At 44.0% G+C, this 27,823-nt stretch overlaps 1 protein-coding gene across 4 annotated transcripts in view; it reads right to left on the bottom strand.

Annotated features, from left to right (window-relative positions):
* The window catches only part of LMO7 (LIM domain 7), an 83,484-nt gene extending 57,555 nt beyond the window's left edge, over positions 1 to 25,929 (bottom strand). For 3 of the 4 annotated variants that reach the window (XM_070944171.1, XM_070944173.1, XM_070944174.1), the window contains exons 1-4: positions 25,791 to 25,929; positions 5,721 to 5,751; positions 3,343 to 3,456; positions 1,396 to 1,585 (exon numbers count right to left, since the gene is read on the bottom strand). The gene's annotated coding sequence lies outside the window, so the exon portion shown is untranslated. Of the gene's footprint in view, positions 1 to 1,395; positions 1,586 to 3,342; positions 3,457 to 5,720; positions 5,752 to 25,790 lie in introns of those variants that run through there. The other variant, XM_070944172.1, reaches the window with a different exon arrangement.
* Between the last annotated feature and the right edge of the window lie 1,894 nt (positions 25,930 to 27,823).

The raw sequence follows: 27,823 nt of genomic DNA, 5'->3' as shown, positions 1-27,823 counted from the left end.
TAAAATTTAAGAACTGGGAAGCCACAAAATGAAAATAAAGTACTGATTAGTTCATTGCTTTCTGTTGGAAAGACCAAAAGGCTTTTTGAGATGAATGCTAATAATATCGCATCAAAATTAACTTCGTTCATTTTCAGGAGATCCATTACCCTTTTTAATTCCTATTCTAGATTTACAAAATGATGCCTTAATCCCAGCGTTAATGCCACAAACAATATCCCACTCTAGAATTTGCATTACAGGTAGTCCTCAACTTATGACCACAATTGAGCCCAAACTTTCTTTTCTGTTTCAATTTTGCCCCATTTTATGACGCTTCTCACTGTAGTTGTTAAGTTAGTAACACTGTTGTTAAAGGAACCTGGCTTCCCCCATTGACTTTGTTTGTCAGAAGGCCACCAAAAAATGGTCACATGACCTCAGGACAGTGCAACTGTCAGTTGCCAAGCGTCCGAATTTCAACCATGTGACCATGGATGGATGCTGCAAGGGACACAAGTGTGAAAAACAACCTCAAGTAATTTTTGTTCACTGCTGTTGTAACTTGGAACAGTCGCTAAAGGAAGGGTTGTAAATCAAGGACTACCTATACATAGGAATGAATCAGTATGAATAATATGTATGTGTGTGTGTCTGTCTGTCTGTCTGTCTGTCTGTCTATCATCTGTGTCTGTCTGTCTCTCTCTCATCTCTCATCTGTGTCTGTATGTCTGTCTCTCTCTCATCTCTCTCTCATTTGTGTCTGTCTCTATCATCTATCTATCATCTGTGTCTGTCTGTCTGTCTATCTGTCTCTCTCTCATCTATCTATCTATCTATCTATCTATCTATCTATCTATCTATCAATCATCTCTCTATCATCTGTGTCTGTCTGTCTCTCTCATCTCTCATCTGTGTCTGTCTGTCTCTATCATCTATCATCTATGTCTGTCTGTCTGTCTCTCTCTAACTGTCATCTGTCAACTTTGCCTGCCTGCCTGCCTGCCTGCCTGCCTGCCTAGCTACCTACCTATCTATCTATCTATCTATCTATCTATCTATCTATCTATCTATCTATCTATCTATCTAATCTATCTTGTATCTATTGTCTGTCCTCTCTCTCTCTCTCTCTCTCTCTCTCTCTCTCTCTCTCTCTCTCTCCCTCCCTCCCTCCCTCTCTCTCTCTCTCTCTCTCTCTCTCTCCTAACGCTGAACTAGAACCCAACTTTTTAAATCAACACTTTCCAGTGCAAAAATCTTCTGTGCCTTCAGGCAACCTAGCAAAAATCTAAAGGACCACCTGAGGAAAATAACCCATTCAAACGAAAGCAGCAAAGGCGCCAAACAACACTGGACTTCTTTCCAAGGCCTGTCTTCTCAAATAAAAAAAGGATTAACCCAAAGCGTAGGAATCACCTTCACTGCCGCCTTTCAGAGTGAGATCTGAAGAGAAACTGGTAGAAGATCTGGAGCCAAAAGAGTCCAAGCTGTCTAAGGAATCGTCCCGCTTGTGGCTGGCGGACAATGAAAGCGGGTCAGCGCTCCAAAAATCCCCGTATCCGCTGTCCCTTCCACTTTGTTTGGGGCTGTAGGATTCCCCAAGGGCCTGTAGGAGAAAAAGCACAAAAGAGGAGTTGACATTCAGCAGAAAGCCTGTAGGATTCAGAGACCAAAGCTTCTTCTCATTGCTGCTGTCACAGATGGCAGAATATAGAATAACAGATTTGGAAGGGACCTTGGAGGTCTTCTAGTCCAACCCCCTGATTAGGCAGGAAACCCTATATTGTTTCAGACAAATGGTTACCCAACATCTTCTTAAAAACTTCCAGTGTTGGAGCATTCACAAATTCTGGAGACAAGTTGTTCCACTGATTAATTGTTCCAACTGTCAGGAAATTTCTCCTTAGTTCTAGGTTGCTTCTCTCCTTGATTAGTTTCCACCCATTGTTTCTTATCCTACCCTCTGGAGCTTTGGAGAATAGCTTGACTCCCTCTTCTTTGTGGCAACCCCTGAGATATTGGAGCACTGCTATCATGTCACCTCTTGTCCTTCTTTTCATCAAACTAGGCAAACCCATTTCCAGAAACTGTTTTTTGTATGTTTTAGCCTCCAGTCCCCTAATCCTCTTTGTTGCTCTTCTCTGCACTCTTTCTAGAGTCTCCACAACTTTTTTACATTGTGGCAACCAAAACTGGATGCAGTATTCCAAGTGTGGCCTTACCAAGGCATTATAAAGTGGTATTAACACTTCACGTGATCTTGATTCTAAACCTATTTATGAAGCCTAGAACTGTGTTGGCTGTTTTGGCAGCTGCTGCACACTGCTGGCTCATATTTAAATGATTGTCCACTAAGACTCCAAGAGCCTTCTCATAGTTACTACTATTGAGCAAGGTACCAAATACAGTATACTGTACCTGTGCATTTGGTTTTTCTTGCCTAAATGTACAACTTTACTTTTTTCAATTTCATGTTGTTAGATAGTGTCCCATCTGTCAGAAAAGGGCTCTTAAAGGCTGTTGTTTTAAGCCACCAATTAAAATGAGATCCATGCAAGAAACAAGTGGGAGTAACAGCAGCATCCAAGGATGAGTCTCATATTTTCATGGGAAAGAAAGGCACTAAAATTGCTAAGCCTCTGACTTCAGATGGATAATATCTCTGCCAATGACTTTGAAGCTTAGAGGGTCCACTCAGGAGGACCTTGTGGGATCTCTACCATTTTTGGTTGCCTGCTTTCTCTGTACACAATGAGCCTATAAGAGGGCTAGTGATTATCCTGTTGAGATGTCAGAATGAGACAATTTACCATGACCGAGTCATCATGGCCATCTCACCACAGCCATTTCACCATGGCCAACCTGCTGCAGTCATCTCGCTGCGGCCAACTTGCCATGCAACAACTCACCATGGACAATTCCATGTGGGATAACTCAATGAGATAAATGTTATCTGTCACTGTTTCTTCGACATTGTTATTGTTTTTGTCAGTGTTATTTCCATCAAAGAAACAGTGGTGAATAACATTTGTCGCATTGAGTTATCTATCTCCATGTGGAACTGTTCACAGCAAGTTGTCCTGAGGCAAGATAGCTGTGGCGGGTTAGCCAGGGCGAAATGGCCATGGCGAGTTGACTGCGTTGAGTTATCCTAAACCCTTGGGATGTTTCCCTTGGGGATTCAGAGTGAAAATCATCAGAAAAGGTTTCCTAGAAACATGACTGAGAATCCATTTGAATTGCCAGTTTGACCCTCAAGTGGATTTGTCAATCAAGGCAGATGCTGAACAAAGAACTATGAGAGAGACGGAGACACCTGCGATCTTTGTCATTTCTAAAACGATCCTGCCACCGAGGCCTTACCTTGGTCAAAGCTTGTCCAAGCAATTTCTCAAAGGCTTTCAAATCCAGATGGGGTCCATGATAAGAAGGGCTACGGGCTGCTTTCCTGCCCAGCCAGTACAAGGTAATCAAAACCTTAAAAAGGACAGAATTATGGAGAATACTTAGAATGATTAAACACGGTTCCAGAAGCTATTATTCTCCATCGTAACATTCTTGTAATAGAAAGCTAACCAAGAAATGCACAATTGCAGAATATGAGGGGTGGTCTCTTTGGACTACGTTCTGCATCCAGGTGTTGTGACCTAGGCCCAAGTAGTTATTACCAGACACGATCAGTCCTAAACATATTTTTATTAGAACAGCTGAGAATTACTTCATTCTCAGCTTAGTCCAAATTAATTCCAAAACAAGTCCTTTAGAAAAAGTCCTTCGGCCTTATCACAAACCTTTGTCTTCTTTGGCATCCTGCCAAAGGCTTTTCTTGGGAAAGCCCCATGAAGTTCAGGAACAAGAGATGCTGACAAGAAACAAATGTAGCAACGTTGCTTTCCTACAAAGAGCCCAAGAGCCTTTGCTGCTCTTTTAAGCCTTATGGGAGGGGCCATTCATCTCCTGGCTTTACTCCTGAGTCGTCCTTTTCACTTTAGCTGTTCTTGCCTTCTGGCAGCTCTTCGCATGCGTACACTAGGAACAGACTTTTCCTGTTCCTCTGCCTCTCTGCTGTCCACCTCTGGAGGCTCCGGAGTCTGCGCATCGCTCCCAGATGGCCCTGGCCCCATTTCTGCCTCCGAAACAGAGCCCTTGTCCGGGCCTTCCCCAGACTCCAGGACTGGCCCATTGTCCTCCCTAGCCTCCTCACAGTCTGACTCTGCTGCCAGCTCTGCAGGCTGCTGGTGGATCACCAGCAGGACAGGGCTTGTCCATCCTTGATCCCTGAGTTTTAAGCCAACTCACCAGATCTCAGTGTACGAGGATATGTCTCAATGACACCTGGGCCTAAACTGTGAAATGTTCTAAAGGTAACAACCAGCAACTGTTATCTGGGAACAGATAACAGGGAACCTTAACCAGAGTAGATCCTTAAGTAGAAATATCACATGGGAGAATGTCATGAGTTAGAGAAGAACCTCTGAAAGGTCTTCAAGGGTGCTTCCATGTCAAGAGCACCACTTTTTATAACTTTCTAATTATTTATTTGACTAGGTGTTAGATTTATGTCCTTCAGGAACCCAAGTGTCTCCCCTCTATTTCCACATCTCTCCACAATGAACATGATAATCAAGTTGCCCAGGGAGATTTGCAAGGTTGAGGTCAGCCTGATGCTAGATCTTGCCAATTCTATCCCCACACTACATCATCCTGGCTCTTCTGTTAAAGATTTACTTCAAATTTATACTATTTCTAGCATTTCTGTTCTAGTTCACAAGCATTCACCCCTAGATCCTTAGCCAGGATTACCTAATACTGTTGGTGATACCAACTGCCAACACCCATAATTTCTTATCTTGCCCTGGTCACATGAGCATCATTCAGAAAGCAATCCTTTCAACAGCTACAGGCAATGCTTCCTCAACAGTATCTTTTGTGCAGTGAATAGCGTTTCTATACCACCACCTTCTCCCTTAAGGCCTCTCCAGGTCCACCTAACATACTTAAAAGAAACAGGTAAGACCAGAAGTTCCTGAAGCAGGTGCTTAATACTTCCCCAATTCTTCCTTCTTCCAGCTGAAATAAATCCTGGAAACTCAGGTGGAAAAGAGGAAAGCTAAACATAAAATTCCTACGTGTTTGATCCACTGTTCCTCCCAGAAAAAGCTTGCTAGTTACTTATATTAAAAATAAGTCTCTTATTATATTTTCTGGGGGCAGGGTGGCTCAGTGGTTAAAGACACAGAGCTTATCAGCTGGAAAGCTAACAGCCTGGGTTCAAGAACCAATAGCCACGTGATGGGGTGAGGTCCTGTTATTTGGTCCAGCTCCTGCCCACCTCACAGTTCAAAAGCATGCAAATGCAAGTAGATTAATAGGTATCACTTTTGTGGGAAGGTAACAGTGTTCAGTGTGCTTTGGTGTATAGCCATGCTGGCCATATGACCATGGAAAGTGTTTTCGGACAACACTGGCTCCCTCGCCTAAGAAACGGAGGTGAGCACCGCCCCTTAGAGTTGGATATGATTGGACAGGGAAAACCTTTACTTTTGTCTAACATTTACTTTATAGTTGGAATCATAAAACATACTGAACCCAACAGAAGTAACCAGCTCACATTATGGCTATGCTGATCCTGGATTTATGCATAACAAGAACTAGGTAAAAGTGTCACACCTATATTTTCTTCCTTAATCTATCAGTATGTGGATCAAACTAACAGCAAAAAGAAAGAAAAATTATCTTACATTTTTTACTCTTCGGTCAGTTTCTTCTTGTCTGCAAGAAATAAACACATACACAAATTTAACTTAGATTAATAGTTTAGCACAACTAATACAGAGCAGTAATTGCAAAACAAAACTGTCTGCCATAGTCCATCATCACGCAATTAATGTAGGCTATAATATTCAAAGAAAGTGTTATTTAAAGCAGAGAGCTTGAAGAACTCTTACATCCCACCCAAAGCACAGCAAAAGGGAGAAGGGTCATCTCTTCATTGGGAATTTCAAAGTCCTCAAGTTCTACAGAAGAATTTAAAATACAGAATCCCGCAAAACTCCATCTGTTGATTAAGTTGGAAGAAATACATTCCGCCCGATAGAGAATTTCACTGGAAAAATAAAAAGCAAATATTTTTGTTATCTAAGAAAATTGGACTCCCTTGAGAAGAAATTTTCTCAAGAAGGCATCTTCAGAGACAAAATGCATGCAAGACTTCCTTGCAGTGGCTGATTGAATAGTCAACCCTCGTTATAACAAGTCTCTGTAGTGACAGAAAGTTTACTACTTCACTTCACTCCAACTCTAGGGGGGAAAAATGGATCATTGACACAGAATTCTTATTTAACATTCACTTTTGTTTAGTCGCGTAGAAAATGTACTTGTGAATGAAGGCGAACATATGTGTCCCGGGATAATGTTGCAGGATCCAATCTGGGTCGGTCACTGGGCCCAGAGGTTTAGTCTTCCAAGCTTTTGGACTAGCACTGGAGCAAATCTTTAGGGAACTTCTCTCTCACCAGCATGAGTCCGAAAGCTTGGAAGATTAAACCTCTGGTCCCAGTGACCGACCCACATTGCATCCTGCAAAATTGAACTTGCAACCGTGACCAGGAATGGAGGATGATGATAATAGCAATCCATTTTCCAAAGTCCAGACATCACATCATTGAGACGATAAAGCCTTAGTAAGACCACACCTAGAATACGCATCCAGTTTTGGTCACCATACTATAAAAAAGATGTTGAGACTCTAGAACAGTGGTTCTCAACCTGTGGGTCGGGACCCCTTTGGGGGTTGAACGACCCTTTCACAGGGGTCGCCTAAGACCATCGGAAAACAATATTTTCAATAGTTTTAGGAATAATTTTATGGTTGGGGTCACCACAAAATGAGGAACTATATTAAAGGGTCACGGCATTAGGAAGGTTGAGAACCACTGCTCTAGAAAGATGCAGAGGAGAGCAACCAAGATGATTAGAGATCTGGAGGCTAAAACATCCAATGAATAGTTTCAGGAAGTGGGCATGGCTAGTCTAGTGAAGAGAAGGACCAGCGCAGACATGATAGTGGTGTTCCAATACTTGAAGGGCTGCCACAGAGAAGAGAGGGTCAGCCTATTTCCCAAAGCACCTAGAGGCCAGACAAGGAATAATGGATGGAAACCGATCATTAAAAGAGATTCAACCTGGAAATAAGGAGAAATTTTCTGACATTGAGAACAATCAACCAATGGAACAGAAGTTGCCTTCAGAAGTTGTGGGAGTTTCATCCCTGGAAGCTTTCAAGGAGAGACTGGACTGCCATCTGTCAGAAATGGTGTAGGGTCTCCTACTTGGGCAGGCGGTTGGACTAGATGACCTACAAGGTCCCTTCCAACTCCGTTATTCTGTTCTGTTCTGATGGTACATGACAGTGGTGGATTGCCCCCAGTTCCGACCGGTTCACAAGAACCGGTAGTAAAACCGGCGGGAGGCTCTGCCCACCGCCCCAGATGTCATCATAGGCGAACTGCGCATGCATTATCCCATTGCAAACTGGTAGTAAAGGTAAGTACAACCTACCCCGGTACAAGAGTGAAATGCCTTCAGAGAGAGGCACCATGGGAATCACATGTCTCTAGTCATCCAGTTTAAAACTGCTAATTTATATATTAGATAATTTATGGTAGATGCAGAAAATTCATCTCTGAATTTTTAACAATGTGTAGGTTGGTTGCCCAATCTTGACCTGACACATCTCTGGACCAGTTGGAGAAAGGAATCACTCCCTGAATGTGGAACATCAATTTTAAAGAAAAAACATACTCAGAAGGAGATCCATTTCACTTCAAGACATCATAATTGATTTATTAAATGATTATATGAAATAAACGAGAACATAGGTAGAAGGAAAAATGAACAGGATGTTAGAGTGGGGAAATATGTTGGAAGTTCTTATATCTTGCACACCGTTGCAAATCTATACAACCACCGAAGGATACAATTTCATGCCTGTCACAATCATTTCTGTGACTTTTTATTCCCACCGATGGATTAATATTTGACTAATTCAAGTGCAGGGGAAAAAAATAAATCCACGCATAATTTAATTTCCCTCACTTAACATTCTGAACATTTTATTATTGTTCCCAAGGGTGAAGGTTGCAAAACCCACCGTTTGTTTAATGGAGAAATAAAAACAGTAAAAGGAAATTAAGACACCAGCACTTCAAAGTGCTTCCTTATCCCGGCCAATACAAATATTTCTATTATATTTACAGTTGGAACAGGAGAAGAATGTTCTTTTGATTGCTCTGAACTCAGCAACAGGATACCACGTGGCCTGGTTAAGACAGATTTTGCATTGGGATAGTTCAGTTTAGGACTCAGAGAGAGCTGAAGAGGCTGGTTGAAATAGGGTTTATTCAAGGAAATGCAGACGGCTCAGCCAATCAGGAGAAGGATTGAGATGGCTAATCAAGGATCAATCAAGCCTTCTGATATCCTTAAAAGTTTGCTACTGGAAAACTTTTTGAGTCTCATCAGCTTAACAAATTGTTGAGATGTTTGAAATTGCTAGCAGCTAAGGAACATTTCCACTGGGATCACGGCACTGAGTTTAAAAAATGTGATGGATTTCTGCTTAGTTTTTTCTTTGTTCTCTTTCTTTTCAATGATATTTCCTCTTGGCTCTTATATGAGCTCTTTTGTTCTCGGAGAGTCCCAGATGAAACTGAAGACAAAGTCCCTGAAGTGTTTTTTTTCCCCAGTAGCTTCCATAGAAATGAGTAGCAAGCTTTATCCTTAGTGCTCTTCACCTGTTATGGACACAGGTCTCGATATGGAATCCTAAACAGGACTCATCATAAGTGGCATCAAAGAACAATGGCCTCTCAACTATCTGCCAGTTGACATAGACAAGATCTTGTATGGGTCCCGTCTGCTTAAAAGGTAAAGGTTCCCCTCGCACATATGTGCTAGTCGTTCCCGACTTTAGGGGCGGTGCTCATCTCTGTTTCAAAGCCGAAGAGCCAGCACTGTCCGAAGATGTCTCCATGGTCATGTGGCCGGCATGACTAAATGCCAAAGGCACATGGAACGCTGTTACCTTTCCACCAAAGGTGGTCCCTATTTTTCTGCTTGCATTTTTTACGTGCTTTCGAACTGCTAGGTTGGCAGAAGCTGGGACAAGTAACGGTAGCTCACCCCATTACGCGGCACTAGGGATTCGAACCGCTGAACTGCCGACCTTTCGATCAATAACTTCAGCGTCTTAGCCACTGCATCCCATATGCTTAGAACAGGCCTAACCCTAATCCTAACCCTCAGATATAGCCTGTTCCCCATTATTTATGCTGCTCTTGTATCAGCTCCCAGTAAGATTAAGACCACTTCAGCGGTTCACAGGGAAGCCACGCTTAATGGCCCACCTAGGAGATAGGATATAGGAGCTCCTTGCCTACTTGAGGACATGTATGTGGTCCGCCAAACCAACTTGCTCAGACTGAATATTTTTGGAGCAAAATGTTTCAAACCAAAAAGAAAAGAAGTCCAGTTGCCATGACTCAACTTCCAGACATCTGAAGGCTGACTTCGTCAGTCCTTCAGTGTCTCCCTATCGTTCTGCCCACAGCTTTGGCCCATACTCTTTACCGCTCTGCACAGCTGCACATTCCTCTGCCCATCGCCCGCCCCAATTTCGGACAATACCCTCAGTCAGCAGGGCTTGGTCAGAACAGATGCCCTGGTTAGACTTAAGACTTAGAATAACTTTCTTGTTGCTTTAAATGTATACCAATCAGTATACATTAAAATGAAATTTCGTTGCATATAGCTCTCAAAGGGCCACCACCTCCAATATACACCACATAAACATGACAAATACATAAAGAAATAAACAAACAAATATGCATATACCCACATACCCACATATAATATATGACACAGAGAAACAACACAGTCTAGTTCGGATGTATGCATGTACACGGCGAGAAAAATGAATCTTGAGAGTTTACCAAGCGGGTGGCATAAAGAACAAAGCTGTTACAGAATCTAGTAATCCTGCTATAGATACTTCAAAACCTCCTTCCAGAGGGGAGCAACAGAAACAAAATGTAAAATGGGTGTGTGGGGGGTCTCTTAACAATGCTTTGAGCTCTAAGCACATAGCACTTATAAGCAGTATCCTGAATAATTATAATCTTCTCTGCTGTCCTTACCACTCTCTGTATGGACTTTCTATCTGAGGTGCTGCTGCCACCAAACCAAGCAGTTGTTTGTTTTAGACTCAGGGAGCTGATCTGACTAGCCATGCTGTTAGTTGGTTGGTTGGTTGGTTGGTTGGTTGGGTATGTATGTATGTATGTATGTATGTATGTATGTATGTATGTATGTATTTATTTATTTATTGGTTCGATTTATATGCCGCCCTTCTCCGGAGACTTAGGGCAGCTTAAAATGCGTTAAGCAATAGCCTTCATACTTTTGTATATACCTGCTTAGTAGGGCTTTCGGCCCCCCTCAAGCGGTGTTCTTTTTTATACAAAGTCAACTTATTGCCCCCACAATCCGGCTCCTCATTTTACCTACCTCGGAAGGATGGAAGGCTGAGTCAACCTTGAGCCTGGTGAGATTTGAACTCGCAGTAATTGCAGGCAGCTGGCAGCTAAGTGCTACTTAATAGCGCTTTAGTCCGCTGCTCCACCAAGGCTCCTCCATGTTATCTGCTGTCCCCTTCTATTTAATAAAGAATTTTTCTTTTCTTTTTTTTTCAGGGTCACCAGAGTAGACTTTTACAGACTCTGTACAGACTCTTTTAAGACTCTATTGACTTTTAGCTATACAATTTGGGATGAACACCCTTTGAATGGTGTGGGAGTAGGAACGGATTTCCAGAGGAAAAAAATTGCAGACTACAGGAACCAGGAGTACGACTCAGGTGACCCTGAGGACACAGAAAAACCTCCAAGTGCTTCAACAACCCTCTAAAAGGATGCAAATGACCAGCTGTCTGCAAGGAATATAAATCCTTCCGTTCCCCACTATGCTGTCAGAGCTGAAGAAGCTTCTTGGATGAGAAGCTCTAAAAGGATGCAAATGACCAGCTGTCTGCAAGGAATATAATCTTTCCATTCCCCACTGTCCTGCCAGAGCTGAAGAAGTTTCTTAGGTGAGAAGTGAAACGACTTCAAAGAAAAAAAAATAAAGTCCAGTTGCCTCCTGAAAAAGCACCTTTGGAACAATTGATCCTCTCCATTTCCACAAAAGAAGAAAGAAAAGTTGAATTCCTGAAATGTTGATGCCCATTGCTTATCACTTAAAAAGTTGTTTGTCTGGATCACAAAGTGCTGCACACACGATAAAACCAAATTTGGTCTTTTCCAGCCATGGCAATCAGACTATAGTATAGTGCCTCTTTCTGTGTCCAGATGCAGGACAATGAGGAACTTTAAAACCTTGAATAATGAAAACCCTTGAACACTTTAAAAATCACAAGTTTAGATGTTGGCTAAATCTGTACTTGCTAAAGCAGCTAAAAACGAACATTTCATCTGTTTTTAAAACACACACAAAAAATGACCTCATAAATAAACATGTGAATGCCCAAACCCATCCATTTTGTCCAAAATAGGTATGGTACATTTTTATCTTCTATAGACTGAAATAAAAGATTGCAGGATAAATAGAAAGCACAAAAGAGAAGGCAAAGACGTGACAAAAGGATTTCTTGGAAAGCAGAAAAGCTTGAGAATTCCTTTTTTTTAAATGCCCCAAAGCAATCTGAATTTAAAAGAAGAAACTACTGGGGGAAAAAAAGAGGAAATTACTGTGGTTGTAAGATGAGCCTTTTTTAATTAGCTTGTGCATTTCTTGCCTTTTGAACCTTGGAGATAGAGGTTTATTATCCCTGCTTTACCATCTGCTGATAACATACAGCTTATTAGGTTATGCTTTTCCTTCTTTGCATTATGCAACTGAAATGTGACAATGTATAGGATGCCTCTGTCATGAGATTATGCATGTCAACGGTTTGAATCTTCCCTTCAAAGAGAGGAAAAGAAGCGTGCAGGATTTCCTTGGTTGTCTATGATGGTTGGCTTGAGTATCCTGTATCTTAATTTGGGGAGAGAGAGAAGAGGAGCCTGAGTGGCGTAGGAGGCTAATGCCTCCTAAGGCAGCATTTAACATCCAGCTGCCTGCAATTACTGCGAGTTCAATTCTCACCAGGCTCAAGGTTGACTCAGCCTTCCATCCTTTCTAAGGTAGGTGAAATGAGGACCCAGATTGTGGGGGCAATAAGCTGACTTTGTATAAATATACAAAAGTATGAAGGCTATTGCTTAACGCATTGTAAGCCGCACTGAGTCTCCGGAGAAGGGCGGCATATAAATCAAATTAAAAAAAAAAAAAAAGAACAGAAAAAAGAGTTGGAAGGGACGTTGGAGATCTTCTAGTCCAACCTTCTGCTCAACCAGGAGATCCTATACCAGTGATGGTGATGGAACGCGCGCACTCACGGCACCAAGTCCCAAAAAGGGAGCACTTCATGCGTGCTTCTCAGGGCCGCGACCAGGGAGAGGAGCTGCCCAGGGGGCATGCGCGCGCTGGTTAAAGTTTTTCCGGTTTCTGGCTCATGCATGCACGCCGGCCAGGAAGTCTACCAGTTTCTGGTGCGCGTACACATGCGCAGGTCAGCTGGCCGGCTCACATGCTCATGCTGGAAGACAGAAGACCAACTCTTCTGGTTTCTGGCACTGCCACACGCACAAATGCCAGTTGATCATTGCACGCACATGCGCAACAGAAACCCAGAAGAGGATCGGGCGACACCGCACATGCCAGGTTTGCCATCACGGCCCGATACCATTCCAGACAAGTGGCTCTCCAGACTCTTCTTAAAAGCCTCCAGTGATGGAGCACCCACAATTTCTGAAGGCAAACTGTTCCATTGGTTGATTGTTCTCATTGTTAGGACATTACTCCTTAGTTCTAGAGGTTGCTCCTCTCCTTGATTAGTTTCCATCCGTTCTCTCTTGTCTTGCCTTCAGAAAATAGGCTGACCCCTACTTCTTTGTGGCAGCCCCTCAAGTATTAGAAGAACCCAAACAATGTCTGAACATATTAAGGTTTCGATACATTAATTTCAACTACTTAGTTATAATAATTGGTCCCCCAAACATTGTAAACAGAGGATAAATATAGTTGATGAAAATTAAAGGCATTAAGTTCTCTATTTTGGATTCTTTTTTGCTATAATTGGGAAAACAAACTTTGAATAGTTCCTTCCTTCCTTCCTTCCTTCCTTCCTTCCTTCCTTCCTTCCTTCCTTCCTTCGTTCCCTTCCCTTCCCTTCCCTTCCTTCTCAGCCTCATGGATGGGAGGCACATGGCTTATCTACTCTCAAATGACCCACCAATTTCACAGCTATCCCTAATGTTAGAAATTAACCATCAATCACAGTGAGACTTTTTGGTGTTTCCTGAAGAACTTCTGGTGCAGATGGATGTCTGGCACGTGATATTAGGACATGTAAATTATTATTATTATTATTATTTTGGCAAATAAAAAATGAAATATAGACCTTTCCCCCTATTCCACTGATCAAAACATCTCACTTGTCGTTACGAAGGTCCCCACCAGTGTCCTGGATGCAGGCAATTCTTGGGTCCATTTTTAGACACGCCAATCATGTGTGGGGCTACACTTATGTCCTTGTCCGCATAACTATCGATTGACTCTGCTGCGCGAAATTGCATCGTGCGTGAGTCATCCACAAGAATTTTCTGTTGGGCCTCTAAGGATACCAACAGACAAAGTTGGGAAGGTAATGTTCAAGTGTACAAATGGGTGTGAAGCAGCAGCAGGACTCTGGCAATTGTACCCAAAGGTAAAGGTAAAGGTTCCCCTCGCACATATGCACTAGTTGTTCCTGACTCTAGGGGGCGGTGCTCATCTCAGTTTCAAAGCCGAAGAGCCAGCGCTGTCTGAAGACCTCTCCGTGGTCATGTGGCCGGCATGACTCAATGCCAAAGGTGCACGGAACGCTGTTACCTTCCCACCAAAGGTGGTCCCTATTTTTCTACTTGCATTTTTTACGTGCTTTCGAGCTGCTAGGTTGGCAGAAGCTGGGACAAGTAACAGGAGCTCACCCCGTTACGAGGCACTAGGGATTCAAACCGCTGAACTGCCGACCTTTCGATCAACAAGCTCAGCGTCTTAGCCACTGAGCCACTGCATCCCTTACCTTATTACCTTACTGAACCCAACTGACATTAAAAAAAAAGTTTCTTTCAGAGGTTGTCATGTGACTTGGTATATACAGACATCATTATCAGAACTATGGAACTGTCTGGGACCTTTCAAAACAAGCGAAAACAGAGAAGCTGATTTAGGGTGGAAAGGACCATTCAGTTTCCATGCCCCAAAACATTTCTGCTGTCAGCAAACGGGCTGGGTGATAAATACTTTCCCTCTTATTATAGCTGCTTGTTCAAAAAGAAGCCTTTGAACATGTTCCAACATATACACGTATAGACGGAATAAAAACAGATCCATACCCTTTGGGATTAAACTGTGCTAAATGAGAAGGGAAACTGATTGGATGTTCATTACCAGATCTTCAAGCCATCTACCTGTCATTCTTCTTCTTTTTTTTCCCCCTTTGGTTACTTAAGGCCAAGAATAGAAACAGAATCTGGATGGTATCAAAACTATTACTGAGACACAAAGTCATCCCATAGTATGTTAAAGTGAACAGGACTAACCTGGACTAACCATCCAGGTTCCGTTTTCTCCCTGCTTTGGGTAGTAACCACCACTGACAAGGTCTCTCTCTCCTATACACACAACTTTCTAATTCATGCTTGGTCAACTTCTAATCATCAAGAACGGACTTATTATATAGGGGAAAAAATGGGGGTTTAGACATCTGAGAGCCACAGAGTCCCCTGTTTTGAAAAAAACAACAACATCAAACAGGGAGCTCTTATGACTAGACAGAAAACCTTCAGCCACCCAACTCCTTTTATGAGGATTCACAGCTAATAGTGGAATTCATTTTCTTAGTATAGTAGATGAACGTGGTTTCTTCCTTTCCTAACAAAAATAAATGTGGAAAAGAACCTGAGAAGAGACCTGATATCAGTGTTCAGGTACATAATGGGGGAGGGAGGGAGAGAGGGAGGGAGGGAGGGAGGGAGAGAGAGAGAGAGAGAGAGAGAGAGAGAGAGAAATAAGGAGGGGGAGAGAGAGGGAGAGGGAGAGAGAGAAATAAGGAGAGGGGGAGAGAGAGAGAGATAAGAGAGAGAGAGAGAGAGGGAGGGAGGGAGGGAGAGAAATAAGGAGAGGGAGAGAGAGAGAAATAAGGAGAGGGAAAGAGAGAGAGAAATAAGGAGAGGGAAAGAGAGGGGGAGAGAGAAATAAGGAGACGGGGAGAGAGAGAGAGAGAGAGAGAGAAATAAGGAGAGGGAGAGAGAGAGAGAGAACTAAGGAGAGAGAGAGAGAAATAAGGAGAGGAAAGAGAGGGGGAGAGAGAAATAAGGAGACGGAGAGAGAGAAATAAGGAGAGGGAGGGAGAGAGAGAGAGAGAGAGAGAACTAAGGAGAGAGAGAGAGAGAGAGAGAGAGAGAGAGAGAGAGAGAGAGAGAGAGAGAGAGAGAGAGAGAGAAATAAGGAAAGGAAAGAGAGGAAGAGAGAGAAATAAGGAGAGGGAGAGAGAGAAATAAGGAGAGGGAGAGAGAGAAGATCATTAGGAATTATTTTTCATTGGCAGAGAAACTAGGACCAGAAATAATGGATCCAAGCTCCAGCCACCTCAGTTTCATTTCAATATAAGGAAAAACTGATGATAAGAGCTGCAGAGCATGGAACGGACTATCATGGGAGATTGCAGTAAGATTTTTCCAAAGAGGCTTTTCCAGCCACCTCTCAAAGGTTATATTTATTTAGTGTAAGGCACTTCTTGAAAGTTCATTAGTCTTTCTGCAGGTTGCAGCGGTTTGGCTCTTCATAATCCCTTCCATCTCCACAACTCTATGATGCCATGACTTCAGAAGAGCTGGCTACCAAAGGGAGTTATTAAGGAAGATACTCAATGACAACAAACTTTGCAGTCGGATTAAAAGAAGGCGCAACAAAGACAAAGCTATATAAATCTATGACACATATATACCTCTTCATCTCCAAGCTAGAGCATTATTCATCTTTCTGTAAGATACCTACCTACTCCGCATTCTACACATATTACGTATGTTTAGCCACTGATCAAATGGATAATCTCATGATCCTATTGTATAGATAAGCTATGGAAAGTACTTATGTGACATTCCTACACATGAATAAATAGCCGTAAAGTAGAAATCTATATTCTATATAAGGAGAGACAATTGCATTTAAATGTTCTGTGGAGATAGGAGACATTCTCTGACATTTCCTGTGATTTAGAAATCCAGCTATACTTCATTTAATGTTTACATGGAGATGTAAAGCTTTAGAAAAATACTGCAGTACTCCAAGGTTAGATTCCATAATTAACAGTACATCAAAAGAACTTTCCTTTTTCAGTCTACGGTGAATGAATGAGTTCAAAACATGAGATTGTTTTAATAAACAATTGCATCGCCTGTCTAGGATTAAATCCAGAATGAAAATGGCCTCTAAAAAGGAATTGCTGCTAATAGTTCATTGCTGTAGTAACTTCGGTCGTGCTATCAAGATAAGATCTTGTCAAATAAAGAGATGAATCATGTTCACTGTCACCCTCTCCCTTCTACACACATCCCTCAATTTGGCCTTGTCCGCAAAATCAGAAAAAGCAAAAAGTAAGCAAAAAGCAACTTTCTCCCCTTCTGGATTTAACAGACCTTCACAGAATAACAGAGTTGGAAGAAACCTTGGAGGTCTTCTCATCCAACCCCATGCTCGAGCAGAGATCCTATACCAATGGCAAACAAGTGGCTGTCCAGTTTCTATTTAAAAGCCTCTGTTGATGGAGCCACCCACAACTTCTGAAGGCAAGTCATTCCACTGGTTAATTGTTCTCACTGTTAGGAAGTTTCTCCTTAGTTCTAGGATGCTTCACTCCTTGATGAATTTCCATCCATTGTATCTTGTCCTGCCTTCAGGTGCTTTGAAGAATAGGTTGCCCCCCTCTTCTTTGTGGCAGCCCCTGAAGATATTGGAAAACTGCTATCATGTCACCCCTAGTCCTTCTTTTCACTAGATTAGCTAATTTCAGTTCTACAGAAGGCTGGACTGAAACAATAGAGTTCTTCCTAAGTCTTTACTAATGATGTGGTAATAAATGAAGAACGCTGACACTGACATTTCCCAAATTCCACTGAAGATGTTACCTAACCTGGCAACAAAAAGTTTGGAAACCAACCCACAAGCTTGGAAAATGAACCTCCACACCAATTCTAAGTGAATTTCTAGTCAAAATAATTTCTTCATCTCAAGATGTTTGATGGTTGGTGGCACAGTAAAGTCAATGAGAAAGATATCCTTCCCTTCCTACGATGAAAAAATTACTCTACTATGGAGGGTTGGGGGCTATCAATGGTTCCACAGAGAAGCATTTCCTACAATTGTCATGATCTATATTGCATCTGACTACCTTCAAGAGCATTGAAGGCAAAGTTCTCAGTGAAATTCCAACTGGAAAAGGTTTCTGTTTAGGTTTTCCTACCGCTTAAGCAACTGGTACATATATCCATTTCTGCCAATCTTTAGCAGCTTAGGTGTGAAATTTCTATTGAAGCAATTTATTTTAGTAATTTATTTACGGTTTTGCCACCACTCCTACTCCAGAACGACAGAATTTAATTTCAAGCACATTAGATCTGTGCACACATTTAATACTCCATCCAGGAAAAGAGCTTTTGGATATTAAGATAATAACTAGCCAATAACCCTACATCTGGACACAGAATTCACAGTTTCATCCTAAATCTGCTTCACAGGTAAATTTCTACTGCAAAGTTCAAAGGTACTTAATTACTATAATCTGTGGAAGACTGCAGAGTCAGGCATCTCTAGAATTAAGGCAATTTAGACTAATTATTAAGAGAATTGCTTAAGAGTTCATAAATCAAAACAAGAAACAGACAGGCTTAGGCAGAAAATTCAAGGTCCTGCACTATTATGCAATAAGCAATTGAAAGTCACCTCCTGATACAGATGCATTCTTTAGCAATAGCTATAGCACTTAGACCAGTGGTGAAATTTAATTTTTTTTACTACCAGTTCTGTGGGCATGGCTTGGTGGGCGTGGTGTGGCTTGGTAGGTGTGACAGAGGAAGGATACTGCAAAATCTCCATTTCTACCCTACTCCAGGGGAAGGATATTGCAAAATCCCCATTCCCTCCCCACTCTGGGACCAGGTGGTATTTGCCGGCTTTCTGAACTACTCAAAATTTCCACTACCAGTTCTCCGAACTACTCAAAATTTCTGCTGCCGGTTCTCCAGAACCTGTCAGAACCTGCTGGATTTCACCCCTGACTTAGACTTATATACCGCTTTACAGTGCTTTACAGCCTTCTCTAAGCGGTTTACAGAGTCAGCATATTGCTCCTCCAACAATCTGGCTCCTCATTTTACCCACTTTGGAAGGATGGAAAGCTGAGTCAACCTTGAGCCTGGTGAGAATCGAACTGCCGAACTGCTGGCAGTCAGCAGTCAACAGAAGTAGCCTGCAGTACTGCACTCTAACCACTGCGCCACCACGGCTTTCGGTGAAGAAATGCTCACAATGCTTGTGTTGCAAACCAGATGGGGAGAGACATCTGGGCTAAGGTCTCGTTCAGGATATCTCCTCACCATTCACAGGGAATTCACAGGGAATCAAGCCCAATGACAGGTAGTCCTCAATTTACAACAGTTCATTTAATGACCGCTCAAAGATACAACGGCACTGAAAAATGTGACTTATTTTCACACCCACGGTCACGTGATCAAAATTTGGATGCTTGGCAACGGACTCATATTTATGACGGTTGCAGTGTCCTGGGGGGGTGTCATGTGATCCCCTTTTTGCATCCTTCTAACAAGCGAAGTCAATGGGGAAACCAGATTCATTTAACAACCGTGTTACTAACTTAACAACTGCAGTGATTCGCTTAACAACGGTGGCAGGAAAGGTGGTAAAATGGGGTAAAATTCACTTGACACGTGTTTCACTTAGCGACAGAAATTTTGGGCTCAATTGTGATCGTAAGTCGAGGACTACTTGAGGGGTGGGTTCTACTTAAGTTTACTACCGGTATACAAAGGGGCCGTGCGTGCCCTCTTGCTTTGCTCCCGCACGCGCTCTTCTGCGCATGCTCAGAAGCATTCTAATGACGTTGGGGTCGGTGGGCGGAGCCTCCCACCGGTTTTGCTACCGGTTCTATAGAACCGTTGTAAACCGGGGGCAACCCACCACTGGACTACCTGTAGAGTGACCCAAGGAACACTTCAGGGCAAACATGCTTGGAACTAGCAGACAAAATATTTAGTTATTCCCACAGTTAATGAGAGCACTTACAGTATAGCAGTGGTGCACGCATGCGCAGGAGAGCTCCGAAGAGCAGCTGGGTCCCCTGAATTGCATATATGTGCACCGGAGGCCCGAACAACAGCTGGGGCGCGCACACATGTGCAGCTGGTGAGTTGGGCGACAGTACCCAGAAAAATGGCTCTGTGTGCCACTTCGGGCATGCGTGCCATAGGTTCACCATCACGGCAGAGGTGGGTTTCAGCAGGTTCTGACCAGTTCTGGAGAACTGGTAGCGGAAATTTTGAGTAGTTCGGAAAACCGGTAGTAAAAATTCTGACTGGCCCCGCCCCCATCTATTCTCTGCTTCCTGAGTCTCAGCTGATTGGGAGGAAATGGGGATTTTGCAGTAACCTTCCCCTGGAGTGGGGAGGGAATGGAGATTTTACAGTATCCTTCCCCTGGAGTGGGGTGGGAATGGAGCTTTTATAGTATCCTTCCCCAGCCACACCCACCAAGCCATGCCACGCCCACCAAGCCACACCCACAGAACCGATAATAAAAATTTTTTGAAAGCCTCCACTGCATCATGGATATATAGGATTCATTTCTCAGAGCAAGATTCTTTCTTAAGTTGAAACTAATAATTCAAATTAAATATCTCAACATGTATGAAAGGGCGCGTGGAAAATGCAAAAACCACATCAAGGCCCTGAAACCTCTGGGTGCAGCACCTCCACGGATGACGCAAGGAGACCGAAGGATGTTCTGTAGCTTTCTCCAAAGGCCTGCAAGTATTTATAGCTGGAGTCTCACATTGCACCCTATAATAATCTTGGCTGTTTGACTTCGAGACATGCTCATTTCCTACAGAAAGCGGAGATTAATGCACAAGCCGCTTGTATGGAAAGTCAGCGCCAAGAAAAGTCTGGATGCACTCCTCCTTCTCTTGGTCCATCTAGTTTTTTGGAATATATATTTTCCCCCAGCTGATTAAAACAGGCATCGGGTTCCAAAGTTTGCAAAATTGGAAACCGACGTCTGTAAAAGACAGTAGCTTTCCAAATTCCCTCTCTTGGGGGGAAGTTGGGGTGTGTGTGTTGAAGGATATGCATTATTTCTTTCATCACAGCCTTCCACTGTTCTGGCTGGAGTTGCAATCCATCATATCTGGAAGACACCACCAAGTACTTTAGATAGGCCAGCTAAGATGGAGGGAGGGAGGCTCTGTTTTCAAACACAGCTAGGAGGAGGAGGAGGAGGAGGGGGAGGAGGAGGGGGAGGAAGAGAGGGAGGAGGAGGAGAAGGAGGAGGAGAGGGAGAAGGAGAGGGAGAGGAAGGAGAGGGAGGAGGAGAGGGAGGAGGAGAAGGAGGAGGAAGAGGAGGAGGAGAGGGAGGAGAAGGAGGAGGACAGAGAGAAGGAGAGGGAGAAGGAGAGGGAGGAGGAGAAGGAGAAGAAATGGAAGAAGAGGAAGAAGGAGAAGGAGAAGGGGAAGGAGAAGGAGAAGGAGAAGGGGAAGAAGGAGAAGGAGAAGGAGAAGGAGAAGGAGAAGGAGAAGGAGAAGGAGAAGAAGAGGCGGCAGCGGAAGGGGAAGGGGAAGGGGAAGAAGGAGGAGGAGGAGGAGGAGGAGGAGGAGGAGGAGGAGGAGGAGGAGGAGGAGGAGGAGGAGGAGGAGGAGAGGGAGAGGAAGGAGAGGGAGGAGGAGAGGGAGGAGGAGAAGGAGGAGGAAGAGGAGGAGGAGAGGGAGGAGAAGGAGGAGGACAGAGAGAAGGAGAGGGAGGAGGAGAGGGAGGAGGAGGAGAAGAAATGGAAGAAGAGGAAGAAGGAGAAGGAGAAGGGGAAGGGGAAGGAGAAGGAGAAGGAGAAGGAGAAGGAGAAGGAGAAGGAGAAGGAGAAGGAGAAGGAGAAGGAGAAGGAGAAGGAGAAGGAGAAGGAGAAGGAGAAGGAGAAGGAAAAGAAGAGGCGGCAGCGGAAGGGGAAGGGGAAGGGGAAGAAGGAGGAGGAGGAGGAGGAGGAGGAAGAAGAGGAGGAGGAGGAGGAGGAGGAGGAGGAGAAGGAGAAGAAACAACAACAACAGAAACAGCTGTGGGAGTAAGAGTTCATCGCAAGAACGAGGACTGCCTTTTCTCCAGAACAATCAGTAGCCTGGATATCAATCGATTCGCCCAGTTTCGCCCACAATCTCATCACCGCTTCTTGGGCCTGTGGTTCCTAGGAAAGTTTCAACACAACTCTTGCACAACGGCTTTAGTATTAAGCTGCCTGATCTCCGCTGATTTTCTCTGCTAGGGACTGCCACCTCCGATGAGCTCTTGTTACAGACTTATCATTCCAACCTTGCTTAAGCCAACCCAGAAGAAAGGAATCATTTCTGAATGACTACAGAACTGCAGCGGAAGCTTTAGCCAACCACTCTTGGACCGTGACAGTCTGGATAGAGGAGCGTTTTTCTTCGTGAAGGCCAAGAAAGACCCCAAAAAAGCTATTTTGAAAGAGTTAAAGGGAAGCCGCTTGCTTTCCAGTTTGGGGAACATAGGTGAGAGCTGGGAAGTTGGGACACTTTCATAGGATGAGCCGAGTAACATAAAAAGGGTTGCCACAAAGAAGAGGGAGTCAAGCTATTATCCAAAGCACCTGAAGGCAGGACAAGAAGGAATGGGTGGAAACTAATCAAGGAGAGAAGCAACCTAGAACTAAAGAGAAATTTCCTGGTAGTGAGAACAATTAATCAGTGGAACAGTTTGCCATCAGAAGTTGTGAATGCTCCAACACTGGAAGTTTTCAAGAAGATATTGGATAACCATTTGTCTGAAGTGTTGTAGGGTTTCCTGCCTATGCAGGGGGTTGGACTAGAAGACCTCCAAGGTCCCTTCCAACTCTATTATTCTGTTCTGTAATTCTTTCTATGCTTACATGTAGCCATCTCATCAAGCTCAAAGAGAGTTCAGAATGATAAAGAATCTCCTGGAATGGGTAGGGGGTTCGACTAGAACAGTGATGGCAAACTTTTTAGACACCAAATACACAAACTAAAAGGTGCTCACGCTTGCGTGAATGTGCACTTGTGCTGACATGTGCATGCGCAGACGCATCCATGGACATGCACGCGGACATGTGTGCATGCGCAGCAGAGACCCGAAGACCAGCTGGCCGGCGGAAGGTGGGGCATCCCAACAGCAAGAGGTAAGATCTTTTTCTTTTGCGAGCTTCTGTTTCGTCGTCTGCAGGGAAACAGAAGCTCATGAAAGAAACGCCATGGCGATCTGACCAGGGACGACACCATGCGTGCCAGCAGAGAGGGCTCTGCATGCCATCTCTGGAACGCGTGCCATTAGGTTCGCCATCACGGGACTACCGTGTTTCCCCAAAAATAAGATCCTGTCTTATATTTTTTTCAACCCTGAAATAAGCGCTTGGCCTTATTTTCAGGGAAGTCTTATTATTTTGGGGCACATGGAGCAAGATGGGGATCCTCTTGCCTTCTTAACTGATTTCCAGCTCTGTGTTTAAATATTTTTGGGGAGGGAGGGCTTATTTTTTTTGGGGGGAGGCTTATTTTAGCGCATGCACTCAAAAGCCCGATTGGGCTTATTATCAGGGGATGTCTTATTTTCGGGGAAACAGGGTAGAAGATGTCCAAGTCCCTTCCAACCCTATTATTCTAGGTTCTTTTCTGCAGCACAGCCTTCACAGAAAAGCCCTGCTCTCTCTCTCTCCCTCCCTCCCTCCCTCTCTCTCTCGTTCCCAGATTGAAAGTTTTGGGGAGGGAAAAGGAAACAAGTACTCGAGATGGTTACACATGTGGGCTTGTGACACCGCAACCAGGAGAAGATTGTGGCAGAAAACTCTCTCATCGCTACACCTGCAGCAGCCAGTTTGACAGCATTTCCAGCAGAACGAGAGGGAATTGCGCCGCCTTCTCATTTTAATCCCGCAGCGGGAGGGGACACACACACACAGAGAGAGAGAGAGGCAGCTCCACAGGAATGCAAATCTGAAGCTGCCAAGCCTTCTTGCCAGGCCCACACGTTGCCTCCTGGAAAAGGAAACCTGTTAGGGAAACTTTGCCGGCTGTTGCTTTGCTTCTCCCCTAACAGGAAAGGGAAACCGGTGCCATGGCGTTCCTGGGAGCAATTCCGACACACCACAGCAGCGATTGTCGGATAGGTCGCTTACGATGACTCGGTTTGACCAGGTTGCAAAAGATTTCGTTGGGTGGATTTCGCAAAGGTGGTTGCTTCTTCACACGCCGCCTTCTCGCAAAGCAAAGGGAGGGCTGAGTGGAAAGGAGAGCGTGAGCGCCTCCGTTCGTGTCCCCTTCCACAAACGCCACCGTTTGCCGAACGCCAAACCCCAGGAACGCTCATAGTCTTCACAAACTATGTGAAACTTTGCCGTTCACTGCTGAGAACAGAGGTCTTCACACTTGTCCGCTTTAAGACTTGTGGACCTCAACTCCCAGAATTCTCCAGCCAGCATAGCTTTTATGCATAGGATAAAATGCTATGTTATGCATAGCATAGCTGGCTGGAGAATTCTGGGAGTTGAAGTCCACAAGTCTTAAAGCTGCCAAGTTTGAAGTCCTCTGGCTTAGAAACCACATACGTTTACATCCACACAGGCGCGCACCTTTTCTGGCATTCTCAAGCAGGTTGCGCAATGCACTTCAACGAGCAAATCTAAAATAATTATTTGAACATATAAGCAAGTCTTTTTTTTTTTTTGAAGCCGGCCACAACGTCCTTGACATTCATTTTGCTAGGTCTATGCCCTTCCTAAGTTGAAGCAGACACAGCGATATAGACAGTTCATAGCAAAACTTTCTGAACATTTTCTGGTGGGGCAGAGAAAGCTCTCCTTTCGGAAGAATGGAATTCTTTGTCGTCACTTTTGGGTCAACGTTAGGGAGGGTTGAGATGACGAATGCCGTATCTCAGAAAGGGATGCCATGGGTTAAAGGTGCGGTCACCCAGAGTTTCAGGTAAAACTGAGGTTAAAGTTAAACCAAAATATTTCCTGGTCTACCGTTGCTGAGTGAAGCCAGTAGTTAGCATGCAGTTCTCATGCCACCTATCATATATTTCTCTACAGAGGAGAGAATCTGCATACTCGGTATAGTTTTACGGGTGTCATATCTGAAGGATTGACTGAAGACAGCCCTAGAAATAGACATCTCGGCCCAGAATAATCTGAGTGGTTTACAGCAAAAACACCTTTTCCACTCGAGTTTTGCATTTCCTCTCTGAATTGACATAACTACAGATTAGTCCTCGTCTGGCGACCTCAGCTGAGCCCAAATTTTGTCGTTGCATTTTACGACTTTTTGTGCCACAATTATTAAGCAAATCGCTCCAGTTAAAAGTTAAAAATTAGTTAGTGACACGGTTGTTAAGTGAATCTGGTTTCCCCAGTTGACTTTGCTCGTCGGAAGGTCGCCAAGAGGAATCACATGACCCCGGGACATTGCAACCATCATAAATGTGAGTCAGTTGCCAGGCATCCAGGTTTTGATCACGTGACTATGGGGATACTGCAATGGTCGTAAGTGTGAAAAAAGGGTCATAAGTCATTTTCTCCCTTGCCGTTGTAACTTCAAACTGTCACTAAATGAACTGTTGCAAGTCAAGATCTACCTGTATCAATTTGTCAAGTAGCTTAGTACATTTTACTTCATATACATAAATATAGAGATGAGAGAGAGATGATAGATAGATAGATAGATAGATAGATAGATGAGAGAGAGAGAGAGAGAGAGAAAGGTGATAGATAGAAAAAGAGAGAGAGATGATAGAGAGATAGAAAGAAAGAGAGAGATGAGAGAGATAGAAAGGTGATGGATAGAAAGAGAGAGAGAGATGATAAAGAGTTAGATAGAAAGAAAGAAAGGTAGAGATAGATAGATAGATAGATAGAGAGAGAGAGAGAGATAGAAAGGTGATAGACAGAGAGATAGAGAGATGTTAGAGAGATAGAAAGAAAGAAAGAAAGAAAGAAAGATAGATAGATAGATAGATAGATAGATAGATAGATAGATGAGAGAGAGATAGAAAGGTGATAGAAAGAGAGAGAGAGAGAGATAATAGAGAGATAGATAGAAAGAAAGGGAGAGAGAGAGAGAGAGAGAGAGAGAGAGAGATAATAGAGAGATAGATAGAAAGAAAGAAAGGGAGAGAGAGAGAGAGAGAGAGAGAGAGAGAGAGAGAGAGAGACAGACAGACAGACAGACAGACAGATAGAAAGAAAGAATCTTGAGGATTGGGCTAGCTTCTCCTTGGAACTCAACAGCAAATCTCAACTTGTACATCTCAACAAGATTCAACAATGTACACACATAGAAAGCCGAGGACTTAGCGATACTTACTTGACGGTAACTCGATTAGATAAATCCTGAAGGTCACCAGGATGAAAAAGCTGAGCTTCTTTTAATCCCAGGTTTTCACAGGCTTTCAAAAAGACGTTGATATTATCCTGCGAAAGAAGAGCAGAAGGCGTCCGCTTAGTTTAGGAGCGTGGCAGAAAGCGTGCAGGTCTCAAAGTTCAGTCTGGTCCTCAGGATCACCGATGACAAATAACATTTCCTGTGGGCTTTGGTAGCCACTCCGGAGCTGGCTTGACTGACAGGCAGGTTAAAGATTAGCAGGTATAAAGGCAAATAAAACACACACACACACAAAAACGGGGCTGGCCAGTGAGGAGCGGCGTTCCCCCTCGGTGTCAGCTCTGCAAACAAACGCCCTCTTCTCTTAAGCTTTGCATGACAAGCCTCACCTCTCACATTTAAAAATAACTCCGGCTGCTGACATTCACCCACCCAGGAATGGTTGGCAACGGAGGAGCGAAGGAGGAGGAACCCTTGTTTCTATGCCACCGAGGATTGCAGAAAGCACCACCTGCGAGTGGGTTTTGGTTAACAGAGGACGGAGAGAAAGAGGCAAGGCAAAAGGCGAGGCAGGAGCACAATCTGTGGTTTCAACTGGCCAAACTAGGTGTGGCGGAGCATAGATTTGCACCACCTGCTCCAGGCAGAGCCTTACCTCCAACCCTGCGGAGAGATGGAGGAAGTGAGGTTCTTCTTGGGCTGGGAATGCCAACCTGTCTAACTCTTTAGCGTAATTCCTTGATCTCCTCCCTCCTTCCCCAAAAAAACTGTTTCATTATAAACTAGATGATCGAAGACTGGAAAACAACACTTTGCATAAGAAGCACGCCCGACTGGGAGACCACAAGTAATCCAAACTTCAGAACTGGGGTTGTTTCCAGTTAAGGTTTGCAAAACTCGTCTCCCCCAAAAAGTTAGGCATGGTGCGCCTGTTCGGCTGAATTGCAATTCAGAAGGTCCTTCGGCGTCTCTCCTTCCTGGCCAGCTGGGGCAAAGGGAATCCCCATTTAGCAATTTTTTGGGGGAAAAAATGACAAGCATCCCACGTGCCTGGGGAGCAGGGAGGGGGGAGGGGGAGGAAGAAATGTTTTCTCACCCTCCAGGCGCAAGAGGTTAAGACTAAAACTAACTACACTCTGGACTCAGTATCCCTGCTCTGAAAACAAAAAAAGAGCTGTTGTCTAGGACAGTCGGGGATTAGAACACTTGAAAATTCATTTCCGCGGCCACAAATATTTGTATTCGTCCTATTTGGATCCTATTTTGTGGGGCGAGAGACGGCAAGAGACCAAAGTCCACGGCAGAGGGTAGGTTGGAGTTTTGCTTGTAAACAGGTCTCCGGATTACACTGAGCTGTAATAACTCCAGCAGCCTTTGCTCCCTGGCACAGCATGTGGCTAAACTGGGCAGGTGCCCAGGATGCTCATTCTTTTGGGGGGGATCAACACACTCCCACATGGCTTGTGGGGGTGGCCATACCAAAGGGCAGCCCACCCACTACTGTTTGCTCTGCAAACATCTCGGGAGATTCCTGGATTCCAGAATGTTTTCGCTTCTGATGCTCAAGATTGGCTCCAACCAGCAATCCATCAAACGGCCGCCTAAAAACTTCCCAATTTGCTTCCCAGTTACCAAAAGATAACTATTGGATCGCTGGAGAAAGCAATTCTGTTTGGAAGAGTTTGTGCTAAAAGGAAATCGGGCCATCAGAGAACACGATGACTGGACACCATTAAGGCTGACACCAGCCAGAGCATAGAACAACTCAAAGAAGTAGTGCAAGATCAGAAGATGCGGAGAGACCTTGGCCCATAGAATCGCCAAGAGTCGGACACAACTGAATGGATAACATCAATATCAACAACAACAACAACTATTGGGTCACTCACTCCATCTTCCCTCCCATGAATGCCGTCTTCCTGCTGAATTATGCACCCATCTACTCTTTCATGCTCGTGAGATTGTAGGTGCCAAGACGTATAGCTGCATTTACTGAATATAGAATAGTAGAATTG

Source organism: Pituophis catenifer, unplaced genomic scaffold (genome assembly GCF_029215685.1).
Source record: "Pituophis catenifer annectens isolate HBS135680 unplaced genomic scaffold, rPitCat1.0.hap2 SCAF_4, whole genome shotgun sequence".
NCBI classification, from domain to species: domain Eukaryota; kingdom Metazoa; phylum Chordata; class Lepidosauria; order Squamata; family Colubridae; genus Pituophis; species Pituophis catenifer.
This window is presented reverse-complemented; position numbering and strand designations above follow the sequence as displayed.